At 40.2% G+C, this 19849-nt stretch overlaps 1 protein-coding gene and 1 long non-coding RNA gene across 3 annotated transcripts in view; both read left to right on the forward strand.

The window, feature by feature from the left end:
* Nucleotides 1-19849, forward strand: part of LOC129944795 (zinc finger protein 546-like) — a 53631-nt gene that overhangs the window by 11433 nt on the left and 22349 nt on the right. The window lies entirely within an intron of this gene.
* LOC129944426 (uncharacterized) lies at nt 14562-19408 on the forward strand. 2 transcript variants are annotated; one of them, XR_008781434.1, is made up of 3 exons: nt 14562-15611; nt 15683-17084; nt 17136-19408. It is a non-coding gene; the product is annotated as an uncharacterized LOC129944426 (long non-coding RNA). The 2 variants fall into 2 exon arrangements; XR_008781433.1 differs by having other exon boundaries at nt 14563-15611; nt 15683-16857; nt 16914-19408.

A 19849-nucleotide genomic window follows, 5' to 3' on the forward strand; every position in this document is an offset into this window, starting at 1 on the left:
GGTCTTTCTAGCTTGTTTGAACTTATTCCGGTTTTCCTCAGTTGGGTTGGTTCCGGAAATTTACATTTTTGATCCTAATAACCTCTTTACAGTTTGAATCAAACCATGAGTTTTCTTTGGGTTTAATAGAATTAAGTTTGTAATCATATCTGCACTGGGATCCACGTCACTATCGAGGAAGCATAGTGACCAGTTAAAGTTCCTGAAGAATTCGTTGAGACCGTCCCAGTTGGCATTCTCATATCGCCAAACGGTTCTCGTAGGGGTTTTAACTTTAAGTGGCGTTTTTTGGCATGAGAAATTTGCAGATATGACACAATGGTCTGATGTACCTAGAGGCGATAATACACTATATATACAGTATATTTATTAGGATCAGAATCTCTCTTTTCGTACAACGAATGCTTAACAAATAGACTTGATGGTAGCTTTCACGGAAAGTAATCCAAATGTTGCTTAAAATTATATATGTAGAATTAAAACTTGGAAGGTGTGTGAAAATATTTTAGGAATTTACTTAAATACATGATGAACAAAAGGATTTTCTTTTACTTACGTAGAACTTGAAAAGCTCAGGATTAATCTCTTAAGAGTGCCCTTGTTACACGCATTTCTCCTTCGGATTCAGATTCATCTTTGCTTTAAGAAAGTAATCGCCATGAAAAAACATTTAAGCGAACCAAATGCAAATCAAATTTAAACTTAAAACTTTTCCAACATACACATTTTGACATTTGTAAATAGGAGTGAAGTTAGTTGCGTTTAAAAAAATACCATTTTTCATTTTTGGCTGGCAACATTTTCTTGATTCCATCTTCGTTTCTCATAATCGCTCTACGCCATGAGTTTCGTTTTTTCTGCCGTTCGCTTCGTATTTCATAATAAGGGCCCTATGCGTTTATCACTTGCGATGTTCATAAATAAGGGCTAAGGGCAAACACTTCACGTTTGTGGTGTCAATTTAGAGGAATCATGTTTTTTTATGTTGCCTATTTCAGAGTCGGTACACCCAACTGTTTATTTATTCATGCTCAAAATGGAAAAACTAAAAATATTGTTTATCTAACTGTTTTAGACTATCCCAAATAGACCCACCATAGTAAGAGTTACTAATTCTTTTTTATTTTTTACTCTTTGCTGATAAATATAATATAAACAATATATCATTTGGGTCATTTGGACTTTTAAATAGCTAGCAATTTAAAATATTTTTTATTTGAATAAATGAACTTAATAATCATTTGAGGCAGTATTTGCCAATCAAACCGTATCCATGGGGTGTTAAATTCTTTGTCTTATGCGACAGCAACGGCTACTCGTACAGATTCGAAATTGTTGTGGCTGCAAGGGAAAAAATGAAAAATTAGCATATTTTTCATGCTGTTTTATTTGGGAAATAAAAATTTAAAAAATACACAAATACTGGTGTCGTTCTCCACTTCCATTCTTCGGATGATTCTGTTTACAAAACAGAAGTGTTCTGCTCTTCTTGGTCAGTCAGTCCAACGGAATGGTTTCAGAAGACTTCTGGGCTCTTCCGAAGGTTTTCTGGACGACCAAGGGAAAGCCACCTGCAAAATAAAAGAATTTTTATGTGGCAAAACCATTAAGTAAAAATACAAAATACTTAGCTTCGGCGTGGGAGGTTCCTTCTTTCCGTGCTGGAGTTCGCCGTCTGGGTGGTTTGTGTTTTTTGCATCCTTCTTCCTGGTTTCTATGTTTTTATGTTGTTTTTTTTATGTTTTTATGTTTTTTGTCCGATATTTACTCGGGAATGAACATTAATATAACGCGCGAATATGATAAACGTGTTGCAATTTGTAAATAAATAATTTATAATTTTGGTTCTGTCAAAGTTAAATGTACAAGTTGACAGATGACAGCTCACTTCGTATCCACTGTAGCAAGGGATATTTTTGCTTATCCAAGACACGACCCAGGATAGAAGAAGGGGGGTTGTTATTTACTGGCCAGATTTGAATATTTACGAGAAAGACCGTTGCGCTTCTCAGCCGATAGTGCGGGCCAATAGTAATAAAGAATCGTTACATAATAATGATGAGGTGATGGGCTAGGTGGAAAGGTTAATAGATCGCACGGTAGATCGACAGTTTTTACCATCTTCATCGGTGCGATCAGTAATAGGCCAAAGCAAGCGAATCACTAGTCAAGTAAAAGGTAGTGAGGGCGGTCATTGTGCTGCATTAGCAACGAATAGTTTGTGCCGGTTCAACAATAAAAAAATCGAAATTGTGTTCGTTGTTACAAAAACCGAAGAATAGCATATTTGTTTTATTTGTTCAACTAAAAGCGCGTAAAGGTGAGTGCGTAAAGAATGCAAAATTAGTGCGAGTTAGTGATTTTTTTGTTTTTGATTAAATTAGGGTGAATTTTTGGGTGGACGCAATCAACGTAGAACCGAAAGACGAAACTCGGTCGGCCGCATAAATTGGTGCCTAACTGTTGGAGGGGGGGCACAAAAAACCCCGAAGTTAAATCTGACCCGTGAAGCACCCGGGTCCACAAGTAACCCTATCTTATTAAAAAAAAGAAATCATATTGGTAGTATAGTGACTAATTGGGCAGCTCAAATAAGCCTTTTCGAACACTCTGAGCGCCCCGAAAATTCACCCGCGCTGCGGATTTTTGCCTCCGCCGAAAAAGAATTTAGTATACGCATGCAGAAAAAAGATCCATTATTGTACAAAAAAACAGAAGTCCGTAGTAAAGCCCCGGTGTTGTACATATCACCGGCAGGCCAGACGCGCCTGAGCACGCATAGAAGAACGACATTTTTGCTTGGACATCTCCATTACTTACTATTTCTTTATAATTATAATTAATTCATTTATTTATTCAAAATTTTACTTATTTATTACATTCTTTTTATATTCTTCAATTATTTGCTTAAAATTTAATCCTTATTCTTTTTTTTGTTGTTATAATTTTTTTTTGTTTGATAGTTATTCTCACTGTGGTTTTAGTATCTTAAACTCAGTTCAGAATCATTTTTTTTGTTGTTTCAATTTAATTCTTATTCCGACTTGCCATAGGGAGTGTTTGCTAACGTGGGGCAGGTTTCAACGGTATAGGCGAAGAATTCCAAAGCAGCGCGACGGCGACGACGTCGACGACAGCGCGCGCTTAACGCAATATTTTGCTCATCCCCTCGTATACACCCGCATAAGAGCTCTGTGTAGGTAGGAACGGCGGATCGTAAGTCAAGCCTTTATTGGGCAATATTAAGACCCCCACTTTATCGAACCGACTCTTAGGTAGAGGTTGAGATATACATATATTTCATTTTTAAATTAGAGTAAATTTATTAACATTAAAATTATATCTAGTTAAGTTTGTTTTCTTTGTTAGTACGATTTTGTTAGAGTCAACTATTTTGTTTTCTTGGATGTTTTTTTTTTCTGAAGCAATAAATCGAATGTTAATCACAAATTGATAGAATGTCTATTCAGCTTCGATTCTGTTCCTTTTTTTTTGTTCATGTCTGAGATGTTTGTTATCATGAAGTGGTGAGTCAATTGGAAGGAGGTGCGGTAAGGTAAGCGGGTTTTCGAAAAGGGGTAGGATGTGAGTCCACCACTGACTTGTCTCCAGATTTGGGGAACCCGAGATTCCGGCCGAATGGATTCCAGACTGGGAGGGAACAGGCCAAACCGTGACGTCATCAACGGCGTCTGAGGAAAGCGAACCAGTGGTGGTGGTGTATCACTATTTTTGAAATCTAGTATACTATAAAGGCATGATCTATGTTTTTGAAAAGAGGTGAGGTCCAGCTACGGTGGCAAGACCCCCCCATCCGACGAGTATAGCTGAGCAACGCAAGCATGCCGCAGCTACCGAAGCGGACATTCCTTCCCTTCCCCGATTCCGCTCAAGTCCTTCTCCTGGAGATTCCTTCCTCGCCCGTCCCTCTCCTACCCATACCCTTCCTGTTGCCTCGTTTCAAATGGCGCCCAACGTTTTGCCCAAGTCATTCCCTTTTGTTCTGACAGTTGACTTCAAAGCAGCTCGTATGTCTTAACCGGTATGGCTCATAAGCATGACCGGTTAACTGCGACGGTCTGGTTTGACGGCGACAGTCAGAACATATCAGTGTAGTCCTTGATTGCTTCCGCGGAAGAGTCGAAAGTCTTGGATGACTTCTATTTTAGAGATCATAATCATTAGGTGGAAACGCGCCAAGATTCTTGTACTGTGAAGCGAAAGTAATGTGCATGTGCCCTGTTTCGATAGAGGTCGTTGTCAGCTTGGAGACAAATCGTAAGTCTTGATGCGGATAGCTCTTAAGCAAGCCACTTCAATTGCGACGATGCGTTTCCTTGCAGGCAGCGATACCTATCGAAAATCGTGTTGATGTGTTGTCCAAATTGTTTCTTTGGTAGTTCGCTTTTCTCGGATAAGAATTTACGAATTATAAATCTAGAAAATTAAGCAAGTCAGCAAGGTGGAACAACATAATGGAAAAAGACAGCAGCCTTTTCGAAAGCCAGCTGCCTAAAACACCTCCGTATGTTATATAGAAAAAACAATCAAAAAGGTATTACAGAGATTCACCCCATTAATGAGGATTAGGAATTAGAAGAGTTAAGTATCAACAGAATTTGATAAAGGTGTTGGTACATTTTGTTAGGAATAAGTCGTTAAGATAGAAGATAGTTTTGTTTGTTAATTATATACATTGTTTTGATAATTTTCAATTAATACCAAGTAATTAAGACCTTATTACCTAGTGCGTCACCTCATCAGTATCTAGGATATCAGTCTAACAAAGATAAAAAGTGAAGGTGGACGAGCTCGTATCAGTTGGCGAAGAGGAAGAGAAGACGGGGAGGGCAAGAAAAGACAGGTTGGGAAATAGACCAGTCACTAGATCCCTATTAAAACAAGGTGCGAATAGCAGGAGAGAGATGCCCGTCTCACACTCCCCGACAAAAGAGGACGAAAAGGGTGCTCAAAGCTCGAAACAATCGAGGTCTGAACAACCGGAACGACCCCCGAGCGCAGAAGAATGTCTGGGTCAAAGTCATTCGGGTAGTGGTATTTCCTCTGGGAGTCAGATAACTTCGATTCAAACCCCTTCTTTCAGCAATATTAGCCCTCTGGGAAACCAGAATTCTGCAAATAATCATCCTCTGAAGCAAATTCTAGAAATAATAGGAGTCCAAACTACCCGGGCTACCGAACAGAATTTAGATAACATGGACAAACAATCCGGCTGGGCTGAGAGACCAGAGGAAGGGGCTGGAATCTCGCATGAAATTAGGGCGGCAATAAATTTAGCTGTCGCGGAGTCGGTGAAAACCGAGCTTCAAAAGGGACTGGCCGAGTTCTTCAGGGAACACAATATCCCTTCACGGGTAACTCAAGGTGAGGAAAATAGGGCTCCTGAAGTCCACCCCGCACCAGCGACTAATCCACCAAACAATAGTCGATTATTCAACCAGCCGCCACCACCGATACGTGACCGGCCACCCCAGCTGGATCATCATGCAAGACCCTTTGTCCCAGTAGGTAACCCAGGTTTAGGTTTAGGGATGGGAGGAAGTCAACCAGGGACTTCATTTTGGGGTGGACCGATACCTAATCCAGGAGGCCCCCCACCGACTTGGTTTTCTCCCGTTAGTTTTTCAAATGGCGTGAATCGTCCAGCTATCCGAGTGGATAAATGGGGCATAGTGTTCGATGGGAAGTCGGAATCCCTCACGGTAGAAGATTTCATCGGACGGGTGGAAATGTTACAGGCAAGCCATAACTGCTCCTGGACTGAGGTATTAAGAGACTTTCATCTCTTCCTCGCCCATGATGCCAAACAGTGGTATTGGCAGTACCAGATGGAGAATTCCACTCGTCGTCCCGATTGGCCAATGCTGCGAGAAGCCTTGAAGCGTCAATTTAGAAACCCTAAAACGGATTGGGACATCATGCGCGAGATAGGGGCCAGGCAGCAAGGATTGAGAGAGTCCAGCGACGATTTTTTCGCGGCAATTAGCAAATTGCGTTACCAACTTAGAACACCTGTGAATGAGACGGATCTGGTGAGAGTGGTCAAAGGCAATCTGAATGAAAGGGTAAGAAACTTAGTCTATCCTCAAGCCATCTATTCGATGGATCACTTGAGAATAGCCTGCAAAGAGGTAGAATATGTGTTTTATAAGGAGGATAGGGAAAATAAAAGATTTCCGAAGCCACCGGTTCGATTTGCCAATGAACTCGATGCGGATGTGACGCATGGAGAATATATAGAGGCATTCCAGCAACAGAGTCTTCGTCCAAAACAAAATCGAGGGTACGGAGATGCGAAGTCGTGGGTGTGCTGGAACTGCAAGGTGCGGGGTCACTCGTTCGTAGACTGCCCATCCTCAGTCAGGAACATTTTTTGTTATAGGTGCGGTCAGGAAGGAGTGATTACTCCAAAATGTCCGGTATGCAACCCGGAAAACTCGATTCGGAACGCGAGGAACCAGGGGGATACGCGTTCGGCCGAGACTCCCCCACCGACTGTCAATCCCCAATAAGAAAATCAAATAAAGGCAATTGCCAAATTCAAATACTAGTAAGAGAACAATCAAATATAAATATTAACCCCAAAAATGACGTAATTAACCGGAAATGGAAACCCCTTCACGTAAGAATAAAAGAATACCGAGAAGCAAGAGATCGTATCTGCGGTAGCAACACCGCAGGGCCGACCAAAAGAATCCTCAAGGCTAGAGAAAGGTTTAAGAATAGGAAATTAGTTAGAAAAAGCATAGCGTCGACAGTAGTGGATACTAAGTCCGACCCCCGACCGTATGCTAAAGTTGGGATCGCTAACAAGGAGGTGCTAGGCCTACTTGATAGCGGGGCTAGCGTTAGTATCCTGGGGAAGGGTTGCCTGAAATTTGTAGAAGAAATTGGATTAAAAGTACAACCTTATAAGTCAGGCGTTAGGACTGCTGACGGTAGGAACCAAGATATAGTCGGTAAGGTCCACACGTTATTAAGGTACAAGCAACAGAATCACCCATTAACGCTGTACTTAGTTCCAAACCTCGATCAGGAGTTATATTTAGGTATCGATTTTTGGAAGGCCTTTAAAATTGCCCCAAATTTGGTGAGTGCTTTGTCGGGACCGGAGGTAGAAGCAGATTTAAAAAATGCTCATGATCTTTCTTTCGATCAACGGTCTGATTTGGAGGCAGTCAAGAGGAAATTCTTAGATTTTGATCGCCATGGCCTGGGGAAAACTTCGTTGGCAGAGCATTCAATAGATACGGGGGACTCGGTTCCAGTGAAGCAGAGGCACTACCCCGTCTCTCCAGCGGTGCAAGCCAATCTGTACCAGGAAATAGACCGGATGCTGAAGCTCGGAGTAATCGAGGAGAGCGAAAGCCCTTGGTGCTCGCCGGTTGTCCTTATTAAGAAGCCAGGCCCAAACGGTACCATTAAATACCGTTTCTGCCTGGATTCGCGTAAGGTCAACGCGGTCACCAAAAAGGACGCTTACCCTCTCCCCCATATTGACGGGCTTCTCAGCCGACTATCTGATACCTACTTTATAAGTAGCGTTGACTTAAAGGAAGCATTCTGGCAGATCCCGTTGGAGAAACGGAGTAGGGAGAAAACTGCTTTCGTGGTGCCAGGGAGACCCTTGTACCAGTTCACGGTCATGCCATTTGGGCTGTGTAATGCTGCCCAAAGGTTATGCCGTTTAATGGACAAGGTAATCCCGGGGCGACTGCGGGAGCGAGTTTTTGTGTATTTGGATGATCTGCTCGTAGTTTCTCCAGACTTCGAGACACATATCGCCTTGCTGGAGGAAGTAGCCGACTGTCTAAAGAAAGCAAATCTCACCATCAACGTTAAGAAGTCCAAATTTTGCTTCAAAGAGCTGAAGTATTTGGGTTATATCGTTGGTGGTGGGAAGTTGAGGACCGATCCGGAGAAAATAGAAGCGGTTGTCAATTTTCCGTTGCCTAAAAATCCGAGACAAGTCAGGCGGTTGCTTGGTCTAGCGGGGTGGTATCGAAGGTTCATCAAGAATTTTTCCAGCTTGACGGCTCCACTGACGGATACGTTGAAGAGCAAAAATACTAAGTTCATCATGACCGATGAAGCGAAAACCGCATTCGAGGAGCTTAAAAAGGCGTTAGTTTCATCTCCGATTTTAGTTAGACCCGATTTTTCTAGGAGATTTTTTATTCAGTGTGACGCGTCGGATACCGGGATCGGCGCGGTCCTATTTCAAAAATATGAGAATGGCCAAGAATGTCCAATTTCCTATTTCTCCCAAAAATTAAATCCTTGCCAGCGGAACTATAGCGTCACCGAAAGAGAGTGTATGGCGGCCGTCATGGCGATAAAAAAATTCAGGCCCTATGTTGAAGGCATGGAATTCACTGTCATAACCGACCATTCAAGTCTCAAATGGCTGATGTCCATGAAGGACTTGAGTGGGCGGTTGGCTCGGGGGAGCCTAGATTTGCAATCCTATATCTTCGACATAGAGCACCGGAAGGGGTCGCTGAACGTCGTTCCCGACACTCTCTCTCGGGCGCACGCAGACGAATTAACGTTGGAATGGGTAGCCCCTCTCATAGATTTAGAATCGGCTGAATTCAAGTCGGAGGAGTATAAAGAGCTGGTAGAAACCGTTGGAAAACACGCCGAAGCGTTTCCGGACTTGAAGACAGAAGATGGTTTTCTGTATAAGCGCACCATCCCTCAATCTACTCAGATCCCTCTTTCCGATCACACTTGGTGTTTATGGGTTCCTTCGACATTAACTGAAGACCTAGTCAGGAAGGCCCATAATCCCCCTAATTCCGGTCATGGAGGAATCGCCAAAACTCTCCATCGAATTCGACAACATTTCTTCTGGCCGAACATGACTGTCCAGGTCCGTCAGTTTGTGATTAATTGTGAGGTGTGTAAACTGTCTAAGTCTTCAAATCAAGTGTCCCGACCACCTATATGTACGAGCTATCTGTCTGAACGTCCGTTCCAAAAACTGTATGTAGATTTTATTGGACCTTACCCCAGATCAAAAAATGGTAATACGTGTGTCTTCGTTGTCCTCGACCATATGTCGAAGTATGTTTTTTTGAAAGCCTTACGCGCGGCAAATTCGAAAAGTATCATAAAGTACCTCAGGGAAGACATCTTCAACACGTTTGGTGTACCCCAAGTACTCCACTCAGACAACGGAAAGCAATTCGTCTCGAAGGAGTTTCAGAACTTCCTACAACTATATGGGATACGGCATTTTAAGACCGCCAATTATTCGCCCCAGTCCAACGCGTCCGAGCGTGTAAATAGGACCTTGCTTGCAGCTATTAGGTCGTACCTGAAGGAAGACCAAAGGGATTGGGATGCCCACCTAAGCGAAATAGCTGCAGCGTTGCGGAGTTCGGTACACACGGCGATAGGGGTGTCCCCTTACTTTGCCGTATTTGGGATGAATATGCTAACCCATGGCAGCAGTTACGAGTTGGTACAAAAATTGAACGTGCTTGAAGACGGCGAGATAGCAGTACTTCCTCGAAGTAATCGACTACAGCTTCTTAGGAGCCGACTCAAAGAGTCTATCCAAGAAGCCAATGAAAAGAGCGCACGGGTGTACAACACTCGTTCCCGCCGCGTGCGATATTTGCCAGGTCAAGAAATTTACAAGCGAAACTTCATCTTAAGCGATGCTTCTAAGAGAATATCCGCAAAATTGTGCCCTAAATATGTTAAATGTCGGATTGTGAAGTCAGTGGGTAAAAGTCTATACGAGTTGGAAAATCTAGCAGGGAAGAAAATTGGCATATTTCATGCCAAAGACTTAAAGCAGTGAGAAAATGTCGAAAAGAGAAAGAGATAAACAGTAAAAATCAAAAAAGGAAAACGGTCTTGAACAGTCCAAAACGTATTGATTAATGAATCACGCAACCCTTGTCAAAGATCATGAATATCACATTCCATAGGCATTTTTTCTTTGAACTTTTACATAACGTTAAGTTCAGGAATTACACTGGTGATAACCCTCTACCTAAAGACTGAACTAATTGTTAATAATCTGTGATCAAATTAGAACGTAATGAAGATTTCCTTGGAATTCAACATTCCCAACCATGATATTTTCTCAAGATTGATTTTACGTTTCTTATTTATTTCTTCTTCCGTTAAACGGTGATATTTTCTTAAGACTGAATTTTTTTAAATTATTTATTCCATCTTCCTGCGAACATCTGTGATATAGGCTTAGCCAACCCGTGTAATGTCCATTTCATGTTATTTATTGATTCAAACGGGCTACTATCTATCTTTGATCCCGAGCGGTATCGCTAATTCAATTTGAACATCTAAACTTAGGCCCCAAACAAGCAAATCGCAACTCGGCACAACGACATTCACGACAAACAAAACACGAAGGTTAAAACGTCTGAAATTGGTATCGGTTTTGTCTTTATTGCTTCAGGAAGCTATTTAGTCGAGTGTATGCAAACTTATACTAAAATTACGTACTAGACTTAAACTCGATGATCTTATAATTAAAACCTTAAAACTATTGGGATACTTAAGTCTAGGAATGTCTTAATCACAACCTCACCTCGATGAATAGCACCGTCTTTCTTGAAACTACGTATGCCCGGCTTTGGCGTGAGTTCTTCCCCACTTTGGACTACAACGTTTGTTTAGGGAGCAGCCTTCACCGTCTCTGTTCTTCCAGCAGCTGGTACCACATCCGGAGTTTTGTTGTGGCTGCAAGGGAAAAAATGAAAAATTAGCATATTTTTCATGCTGTTTTATTTGGGAAATAAAAATTTAAAAAATACACAAATACTGGTGTCGTTCTCCACTTCCATTCTTCGGATGATTCTGTTTACAAAACAGAAGTGTTCTGCTCTTCTTGGTCAGTCAGTCCAACGGAATGGTTTCAGAAGACTTCTGGGCTCTTCCGAAGGTTTTCTGGACGACCAAGGGAAAGCCACCTGCAAAATAAAAGAATTTTTATGTGGCAAAACCATTAAGTAAAAATACAAAATACTTAGCTTCGGCGTGGGAGGTTCCTTCTTTCCGTGCTGGAGTTCGCCGTCTGGGTGGTTTGTGTTTTTTGCATCCTTCTTCCTGGTTTCTATGTTTTTATGTTGTTTTTTTTATGTTTTTATGTTTTTTGTCCGATATTTACTCGGGAATGAACATTAATATAACGCGCGAATATGATAAACGTGTTGCAATTTGTAAATAAATAATTTATAATTTTGGTTCTGTCAAAGTTAAATGTACAAGTTGACAGATGACAGCTCACTTCGTATCCACTGTAGCAAGGGATATTTTTGCTTATCCAAGACACGACCCAGGATAGAAGAAGGGGGGTTGTTATTTACTGGCCAGATTTGAATATTTACGAGAAAGACCGTTGCGCTTCTCAGCCGATAGTGCGGGCCAATAGTAATAAAGAATCGTTACATAATAATGATGAGGTGATGGGCTAGGTGGAAAGGTTAATAGATCGCACGGTAGATCGACAGTTTTTACCATCTTCATCGGTGCGATCAGTAATAGGCCAAAGCAAGCGAATCACTAGTCAAGTAAAAGGTAGTGAGGGCGGTCATTGTGCTGCATTAGCAACGAATAGTTTGTGCCGGTTCAACAATAAAAAAATCGAAATTGTGTTCGTTGTTACAAAAACCGAAGAATAGCATATTTGTTTTATTTGTTCAACTAAAAGCGCGTAAAGGTGAGTGCGTAAAGAATGCAAAATTAGTGCGAGTTAGTGATTTTTTTGTTTTTGATTAAATTAGGGTGAATTTTTGGGTGGACGCAATCAACGTAGAACCGAAAGACGAAACTCGGTCGGCCGCATAAATTGGTGCCTAACTGTTGGAGGGGGGGCACAAAAAACCCCGAAGTTAAATCTGACCCGTGAAGCACCCGGGTCCACAAGTAACCCTATCTTATTAAAAAAAAGAAATCATATTGGTAGTATAGTGACTAATTGGGCAGCTCAAATAAGCCTTTTCGAACACTCTGAGCGCCCCGAAAATTCACCCGCGCTGCGGATTTTTGCCTCCGCCGAAAAAGAATTTAGTATACGCATGCAGAAAAAAGATCCATTATTGTACAAAAAAACAGAAGTCCGTAGTAAAGCCCCGGTGTTGTACATATCACCGGCAGGCCAGACGCGCCTGAGCACGCATAGAAGAACGACATTTTTGCTTGGACATCTCCATTACTTACTATTTCTTTATAATTATAATTAATTCATTTATTTATTCAAAATTTTACTTATTTATTACATTCTTTTTATATTCTTCAATTATTTGCTTAAAATTTAATCCTTATTCTTTTTTTTGTTGTTATAATTTTTTTTTGTTTGATAGTTATTCTCACTGTGGTTTTAGTATCTTAAACTCAGTTCAGAATCATTTTTTTTGTTGTTTCAATTTAATTCTTATTCCGACTTGCCATAGGGAGTGTTTGCTAACGTGGGGCAGGTTTCAACGGTATAGGCGAAGAATTCCAAAGCAGCGCGACGGCGACGACGTCGACGACAGCGCGCGCTTAACGCAACATTTTGCTCATCCCCTCGTATACACCCGCATAAGAGCTCTGTGTAGGTAGGAACGGCGGATCGTAAGTCAAGCCTTTATTGGGCAATATTAAGACCCCCACTTTATCGAACCGACTCTTAGGTAGAGGTTGAGATATACATATATTTCATTTTTAAATTAGAGTAAATTTATTAACATTAAAATTATATCTAGTTAAGTTTGTTTTCTTTGTTAGTACGATTTTGTTAGAGTCAACTATTTTGTTTTCTTGGATGTTTTTTTTTTCTGAAGCAATAAATCGAATGTTAATCACAAATTGATAGAATGTCTATTCAGCTTCGATTCTGTTCCTTTTTTTTTGTTCATGTCTGAGATGTTTGTTATCATGAAGTGGTGAGTCAATTGGAAGGAGGTGCGGTAAGGTAAGCGGGTTTTCGAAAAGGGGTAGGATGTGAGTCCACCACTGACTTGTCTCCAGATTTGGGGAACCCGAGATTCCGGCCGAATGGATTCCAGGCTGGGAGGGAACAGGCCAAACCGTGACGTCATCAACGGCGTCTGAGGAAAGCGAACCAGTGGTGGTGGTGTATCACTATTTTTGAAATCTAGTATACTATAAAGGCATGATCTATGTTTTTGAAAAGAGGTGAGGTCCAGCTACGGTGGCAAGACCCCCCCATCCGACGAGTATAGCTGAGCAACGCAAGCATGCCGCAGCTACCGAAGCGGACATTCCTTCCCTTCCCCGATTCCGCTCAAGTCCTTCTCCTGGAGATTCCTTCCTCGCCCGTCCCTCTCCTACCCATACCCTTCCTGTTGCCTCGTTTCAAAATTTATACCGGAGCAAAAAATGACGACATAATTTTGCCCGGCACTCCAGACATTGGGACAATAGGGAATGTTGTCATCAGATTGTCACAAAGTATTACAAATTTTGTTAATCATATTATTTATTTCGACAATTTGTATACGTCTTTGCCTCAGTTAGAGCAAATCGAGTACCGAAATGCAAACTTCCGACTGATAAAAGTACACAGCTGAAAAAAGCAGCCAGAGGTTTTTCGACAGAATACGTCGGATCCGTTTACGGTGTCGATATTACCACAGTTCTTTGGAAGGACACGAAAAATGTCAAGACTATGCTCAACGTATGTTGGAACAAAGCCGTTTTTAAAAACTAATTTGGTAAGCCAGCCATCAAAAATTGCTCGCTACAATAGGAAAGAGAAAACCTATCATGAAATCGACTGTCCACAAATTATACGTGAGTATAACGCCCACATGGGTGGTGTCGATTTGATGGATGCCTACATGGATCGTAATGGATTTCAAATAAAAACACAGGACATGGCGACAAGAATTTTCTATCATCTTTTGAATATGGCTACAACTAATGCGTTTATTTTATAAAGACGACGGAACGCTGAAAAAAATCGTATTGAAGAAGAACAAATGAAAGATATAACGATGTGTGAATTTCGGTTGAGCATTACCAAAGAACTCTGTGCTGCTGCTGAAAAAAGATGTGTTGGTAGTCCATCATCTGCTGCACAGGGAACTTCCAGCAAACAGGTTGGGAAAAAAGCTGTACATCGGGTGGCAAGTGAGAGATTTGATGGAACCAATCATTTTCCAGAATGGGGAACAAAAAAATCTTGCAAATTGTGTAAAAAGTCCGATACACACACATTTTGTACCAAATGCAATATTCATTTATGTTTTTCAAAAGTAAAAAACTGCTTTAAAACTTATCACACAGAACAATAATTTGTAATTTTGTATTGAATAAAAAAATGTATTTGGGATTTGAATTATATATTATTTGAAATGTTTTTTTTCCGCTAACCACTGAGACCGTCTACAGACGGTCTTCCGTTATTTTTACCTGGTTTCCAGGTGACATTTTTTGGACAAACGGACTTCATATTCGTAATTTTCAGCCTAAAATCATGTAAGAACTGTGGTGTATAATTTCTTTATTAAAATATAACTCTTATTTAAAGACTACAAATCTAATTCGACTCGCTTGGGCGCGTCCGTTGAATAGAATAGCCGTTAGAATACAAATTTTTATGAGAGCGAGCCAAACAACCTTTTGTCTCGCTTCTATGTCTCAGGTTTCAGAGTTTCGCGCTCAGCGTGCGACATCTAGCTACGAAACTCTGAAACCTAAACATAAGGGGAATTACACATTATTAATGATAGTTGCCTTAATTTTATACTACAACTCGGCCAATCTGACAATTTGATCGCCCACGATTAAATTAAACAAACAAGTCTTAAGTTATAATCATGAGATGGTAGGTGTCGCCCTTAATCAACCGAACCTTCAGAGTCTCGATTCTTCCAAAGTCGAATATTTCGAGACTCGACAATGCCATCATATGGCAGCTGTGTGATTTGACAACCTTCGATATCGCGTATTACGTATCTATCATTAGGTAGAATTTTGTAAACAACGTATGGGCCTCTGAACTTTGGAACCAATTTCTTATTTACACCGGTTGTTGTATCTACATTTTTTATTACTACATAATCACCCTCATCGTATATACGTGCCGGGTTATTATGCTCATTAAAATATTTAATATTATATTCCTGAATCTTAGTGATTGCTTCTGAAGCCTTTTCTCTTGACAATTCAAGATTTCTTTCCAGTTGACTTAATTGTTTATCATCAAGAAATTCTGTTAATTTGTCGATTACTACTCCCCTTTGGTTAATACCAAATAACAATTGACTTGGTGTATTTTGAATAGCGCGATGTATAGTGTTATTTAGTCCGAATTCTATTTGTGTTAAAGTAACAACCCAATCTGAGTGCTCGATTGGTTCCGAAAGCTTAGCAAGCATGCCAGTTAATACCCTATTGACTCGCTCTACTTGACCATTGGCCTGTGGCGAATGAACTGCCACCTTAACATGATCTATATTCTGGTCTATAACAAATGAACTAAACTCTAGTGATGTAAAGCAGGTTCCCCTATCAGTAATTACTCTTGATGGCCTACTGTAATACTCAAAATATTTTCTTAGTGCTGCACATACTTCTTTTGAGCTTGTAGATACAACTGGGTATAATTTAGTGAACTTTGTAAATGCATCTATTACCACTAATATATGTTTTCTCTTTGACTTTATTGAAGGGAGAGGACCAAGATGATCCAAGTGTATTGTATGGAATGGAATGGGCTCCTTAGGAATATTGAACAAATTGCGTATATTAGATCGAACTGGTGCTGAGTGCATTATGCAACGGATACAATTTTTAATGTATTTTTCAACTTTTTCCTGAACATTCGGAAACCAATAGTGACGGCCAATTTGATCAGAGCTTTTTGTTACACCTAAATGCCCAATTTTCTCATGGATCATTCTTATAACATTAGTTTCCATTTCAGATGGGACATAGAATCGAAGTTTACCATTTTTATTTTTTTTGAAGACAATACCATCCTGAACTAAAAACGAATTATTATCTTTTAAATATAGTTTGTTTTTCATTTCCAAAATCTTTACATCTCGATTTTGGGCTGCTCTGAGTTGGAAATCAACATCCTCAGAGTCAATAACGGATATAACATTACATCTGCTTAAGGCATCAACATGATTCATATTGGCACCACTACGATGTTTGACCTTATAATCATAATCCTCCAGCTCTAAGGCCCATCGAGCAATTCTATGATTAACATTCTTTTTGTTCAGTGTCATTGTTAAAGAACTGCAATCAGTTACGATTGTAAAAGGAATACCTTGCAAATAAACACGGAACCGACGTAAAGCTGAAATTATGGCTAAAGTTTCCAATTCAAAACTATGGTATTTGGCCTCTTGATCAGTGGTGCTTTTAGAGAAGAATGCTACCGGATGTAATTTATCATCTTCTTGTCGTTGGAGTAGAACTGCACCATACCCTAATGAACTTGCATCGCAATGCAGTTCTGTTTCTTTCCTTGGACTATAGATTGCCAATACAGGTGGAGATGTTAACCGTTCCTTTAAAGTCTGAAAAACATCTTCGCATTCGGAAGTAAATCTAAAAGGAGTTTCAGCTTTTAATAAATTATAAAGAGGTCTTGCTATTCTTGAAAAGGATTCGACAAACCTGCGAAAGTATGAACAAAGTCCTAAAAATGAATGCAATTTCTTTCTGTCTTTAGGCACAGGATATTGAGCAATCGCTCGAATATGGGAATCACTAGGTTGGATGCCATGTTCCGTTACTTTAAACCCTAAGTAATCAAGTTTCGAATATGCAAAGCGACATTTTGACAAGTTGAGCTCCAACCCATTCTTCGCTACACAACATAAAATTTTAGTAAGTATCTCAAAATGTTCAGTAATAGTTTTACTAGCAATTAATATATCATCTAGGTAGACAACTATATCTCCTCTGTCTATAAATTCACGAAAAATTTGAATTATGAATCTCTGAAAAACACTGGGCGCATTCTTAAGGCCGAAAGGCATTTTAAGAAATTCCCATTGACCGTTCGGGGTTACGAAAGATGTTAATTGTGTTGAATCTGCTGCTACCTTTACCTGGTAAAACCCACTCTTAAGGTCTAATAAGGTCATAACCTTCTTCCCCTCCAGGTATTCAATGCAATCGTCTATCAATGGTATTGGATGAGGATCTCTTACTGTACGTTTGTTCAATGCTCGATAGTCTATACACATTCTGGTTTCACCAGATTTTTTCTTAACTAAAACTATTGGTGCAGCATACGGAGAACTACTTGGCTGAATAATTCGTTTTTCCAATAGGTCTTTTATTATTTCACTCACAGTACCTTTTTCTGAGACTGATAGCCTTCGCGGAGCAAAACAAACAGGAATATCAGATGTAAGTCTAATGTGCATCTCAAAATCCTTTGGTGAAACCATAGTTTTATCAAAATTCAAATAATTTTGAGATACTATATTTTTAATAGTTTTTGAAATGTCTAAACTAAGATTTGAATCAATATCTATATAATCTTTTCTATCCCATATAATCTCAAAAGCATGGCAGCCAAATAAATCACTATCTACCTCAACATTATTGTATTCTCTCTTCACATCAAGATCGTCTTTAAGCTTAATCCGATCATGATCAAATGTATTCAACTTGTCTTTGAAGCAATCACTAAGTTCTTTAGGTTGTATCTTTAATTCACCGGCTAATACGCTGCTCCCAAAAACATCATTTATGTTGTTCTTATAATGACTACACTCTGAAGGTTCGGTTTTTTCATCAGAATAAGTGCACATATACAATTGGTTAGAAAGAAAAACTTTATTCGAACAAATTTCATTTTGACACTGCTCAGAAGTTATATTAACTTTATTACAGTTCATGTTAAGTTTTATATTAAAGATTTCAAGGAGATCACGACCAATAAGTAAAGGTATAGGAGTTACTTCATCTGGAATAACCATAAGGGAAACAAGATTTAAATTATCTTTTATATTAATATAACAATTAATCGTACCGTACGTAAAGAGTTTAATGTTTCCTAATCCTTTAAATCTTGAATACGTTAATGATTCTTGAACGTTAATTTCTTCAGGCAGAACAGACTTTCGTATGAAACTAATCGGACTACCGGTATCCAAAAGAGAACAACAATCGATAAATTTTGTGCACTTATTCTTATTTGTCATAAAGGCGACACTCACCATCTGAACAGCATCCAAACTCTGAGTCAGCTCCTTGGTGTCATCATGTAGGGCATCCCGGTTCACGGCTCCAACTCTGGTCTTCACAATATAAGGGCAGTTTTTGTAAGTGTGCCCCTCGTCAGCACATTTGAAACAGGATCCAGCTGGTCGTTGCTCCTTTGGACATTTTGCTGCGATGTGCCCATACTTTGAGCAATTAAAACATCTCTTGGACTGCTCGTTGTTTGATGCTGAAGTTGAGGGAACCATATTTCCTCCAGAAGTTGTTGCCCTAGCAACCATAGTCCTCGGAACTCTTCTTTTTTCGTATCGTGGCAAGAGGTTTTTGAGCTCTACTATAGTTTTGGCGGCAAAAAGAATAGAGACATTTGCTGGTGAATCCCTCAAACCATCGATAATGAATTCGATCAACTCTGCCTCATCGATTTCAGCATGTGACCCAAGTTCTTGCATACATATGACATATCGAAGAAGTGGCTCGCCCTGACGACGTACTCTCTCACTCAGTTGACGATAGACCTGCTGTCTGCTCATCTTATGGTCGAATTCTTTGATAAGTATTTGCTTCAAAGAATCCCAGTTGTCAACGTAGACCGTGCGTAACAGCATTTTCGCAGTTCCCTGCATGAGACGGCGTGCAGACAAGTACTTGCATCGGTCATCGCATCCCAGCGAGTCGGTCACATCTTCGTAGTCAACTATCCATTTAGTGATGCTGTATGGATCGTCACCGTTGAATGCAGGAACAGCATTTTCGATGTCTGAGAAGTCCACTGCACGCCATGGTGCAACCGAAGATGTTGTGGGCGCTTCCATCTGGTCCAATTCTTTCCTTAGCTCAAGGATTTTTTTCCGACGCTCAAGTCTGGCCAGCTCTTGTTCTTCTTCCAAGTCTTGGACATCAGAAGCTGTATTACTGTGCCTGTTATCAGAAGCGGCCAGTGTTTCGGAAGTATTCTCTCCATTCGGAGATGCAGAAGGTGGAGTTTCCTCGGTTAGCTCAGCAGAAGGTGGAGTTTTCTCAGTTAACTCACCAGAAGGTTGTTGGGGTGCCACTGTAACTGTACTTTCATACAATGCCCGAAGTTGAGCTAGAGAAGCCGTGTCTGGCACATCTACTCCAGCGCTCTGAAGTGCTTCAACCAATTGTGCTTTGTTGAGTTTTGTCATAGCTGGCTTTAAATCCGCAAAAAGAGGTAATATACACAATAATTTAGTTTTCTTTTGGTGTATTACCCCACATCTGACGTTGTGGTGTATAATTTCTTTATTAAAATATAACTCTTATTTAAAGACTACAAATCTAATTCGACTCGCTTGGGCGCGTCCGTTGAATAGAATAGCCGTTAGAATACAAATTTTTATGAGAGCGAGCCAAACAACCTTTTGTCTCGCTTCTATGTCTCAGGTTTCAGAGTTTCGCGCTCAGCGTGCGACATCTAGCTACGAAACTCTGAAACCTAAACATAAGGGGAATTACACATTATTAATGATAGTTGCCTTAATTTTATACTACAGAACCAAAATTCTTGTCAGTTGTTTAAGGGTTAATAATCATTTTTTTATTACTATGCCTTATACGTACCGAGCCGCTAGTTTTTTTTATAAAGTTTAATGTGTAGTATAAAATTAAGGCAACTATCATT

This window comes from Eupeodes corollae, chromosome 2 (assembly GCF_945859685.1).
Source record: "Eupeodes corollae chromosome 2, idEupCoro1.1, whole genome shotgun sequence".
NCBI lineage: Eukaryota > Metazoa > Arthropoda > Insecta > Diptera > Syrphidae > Eupeodes > Eupeodes corollae.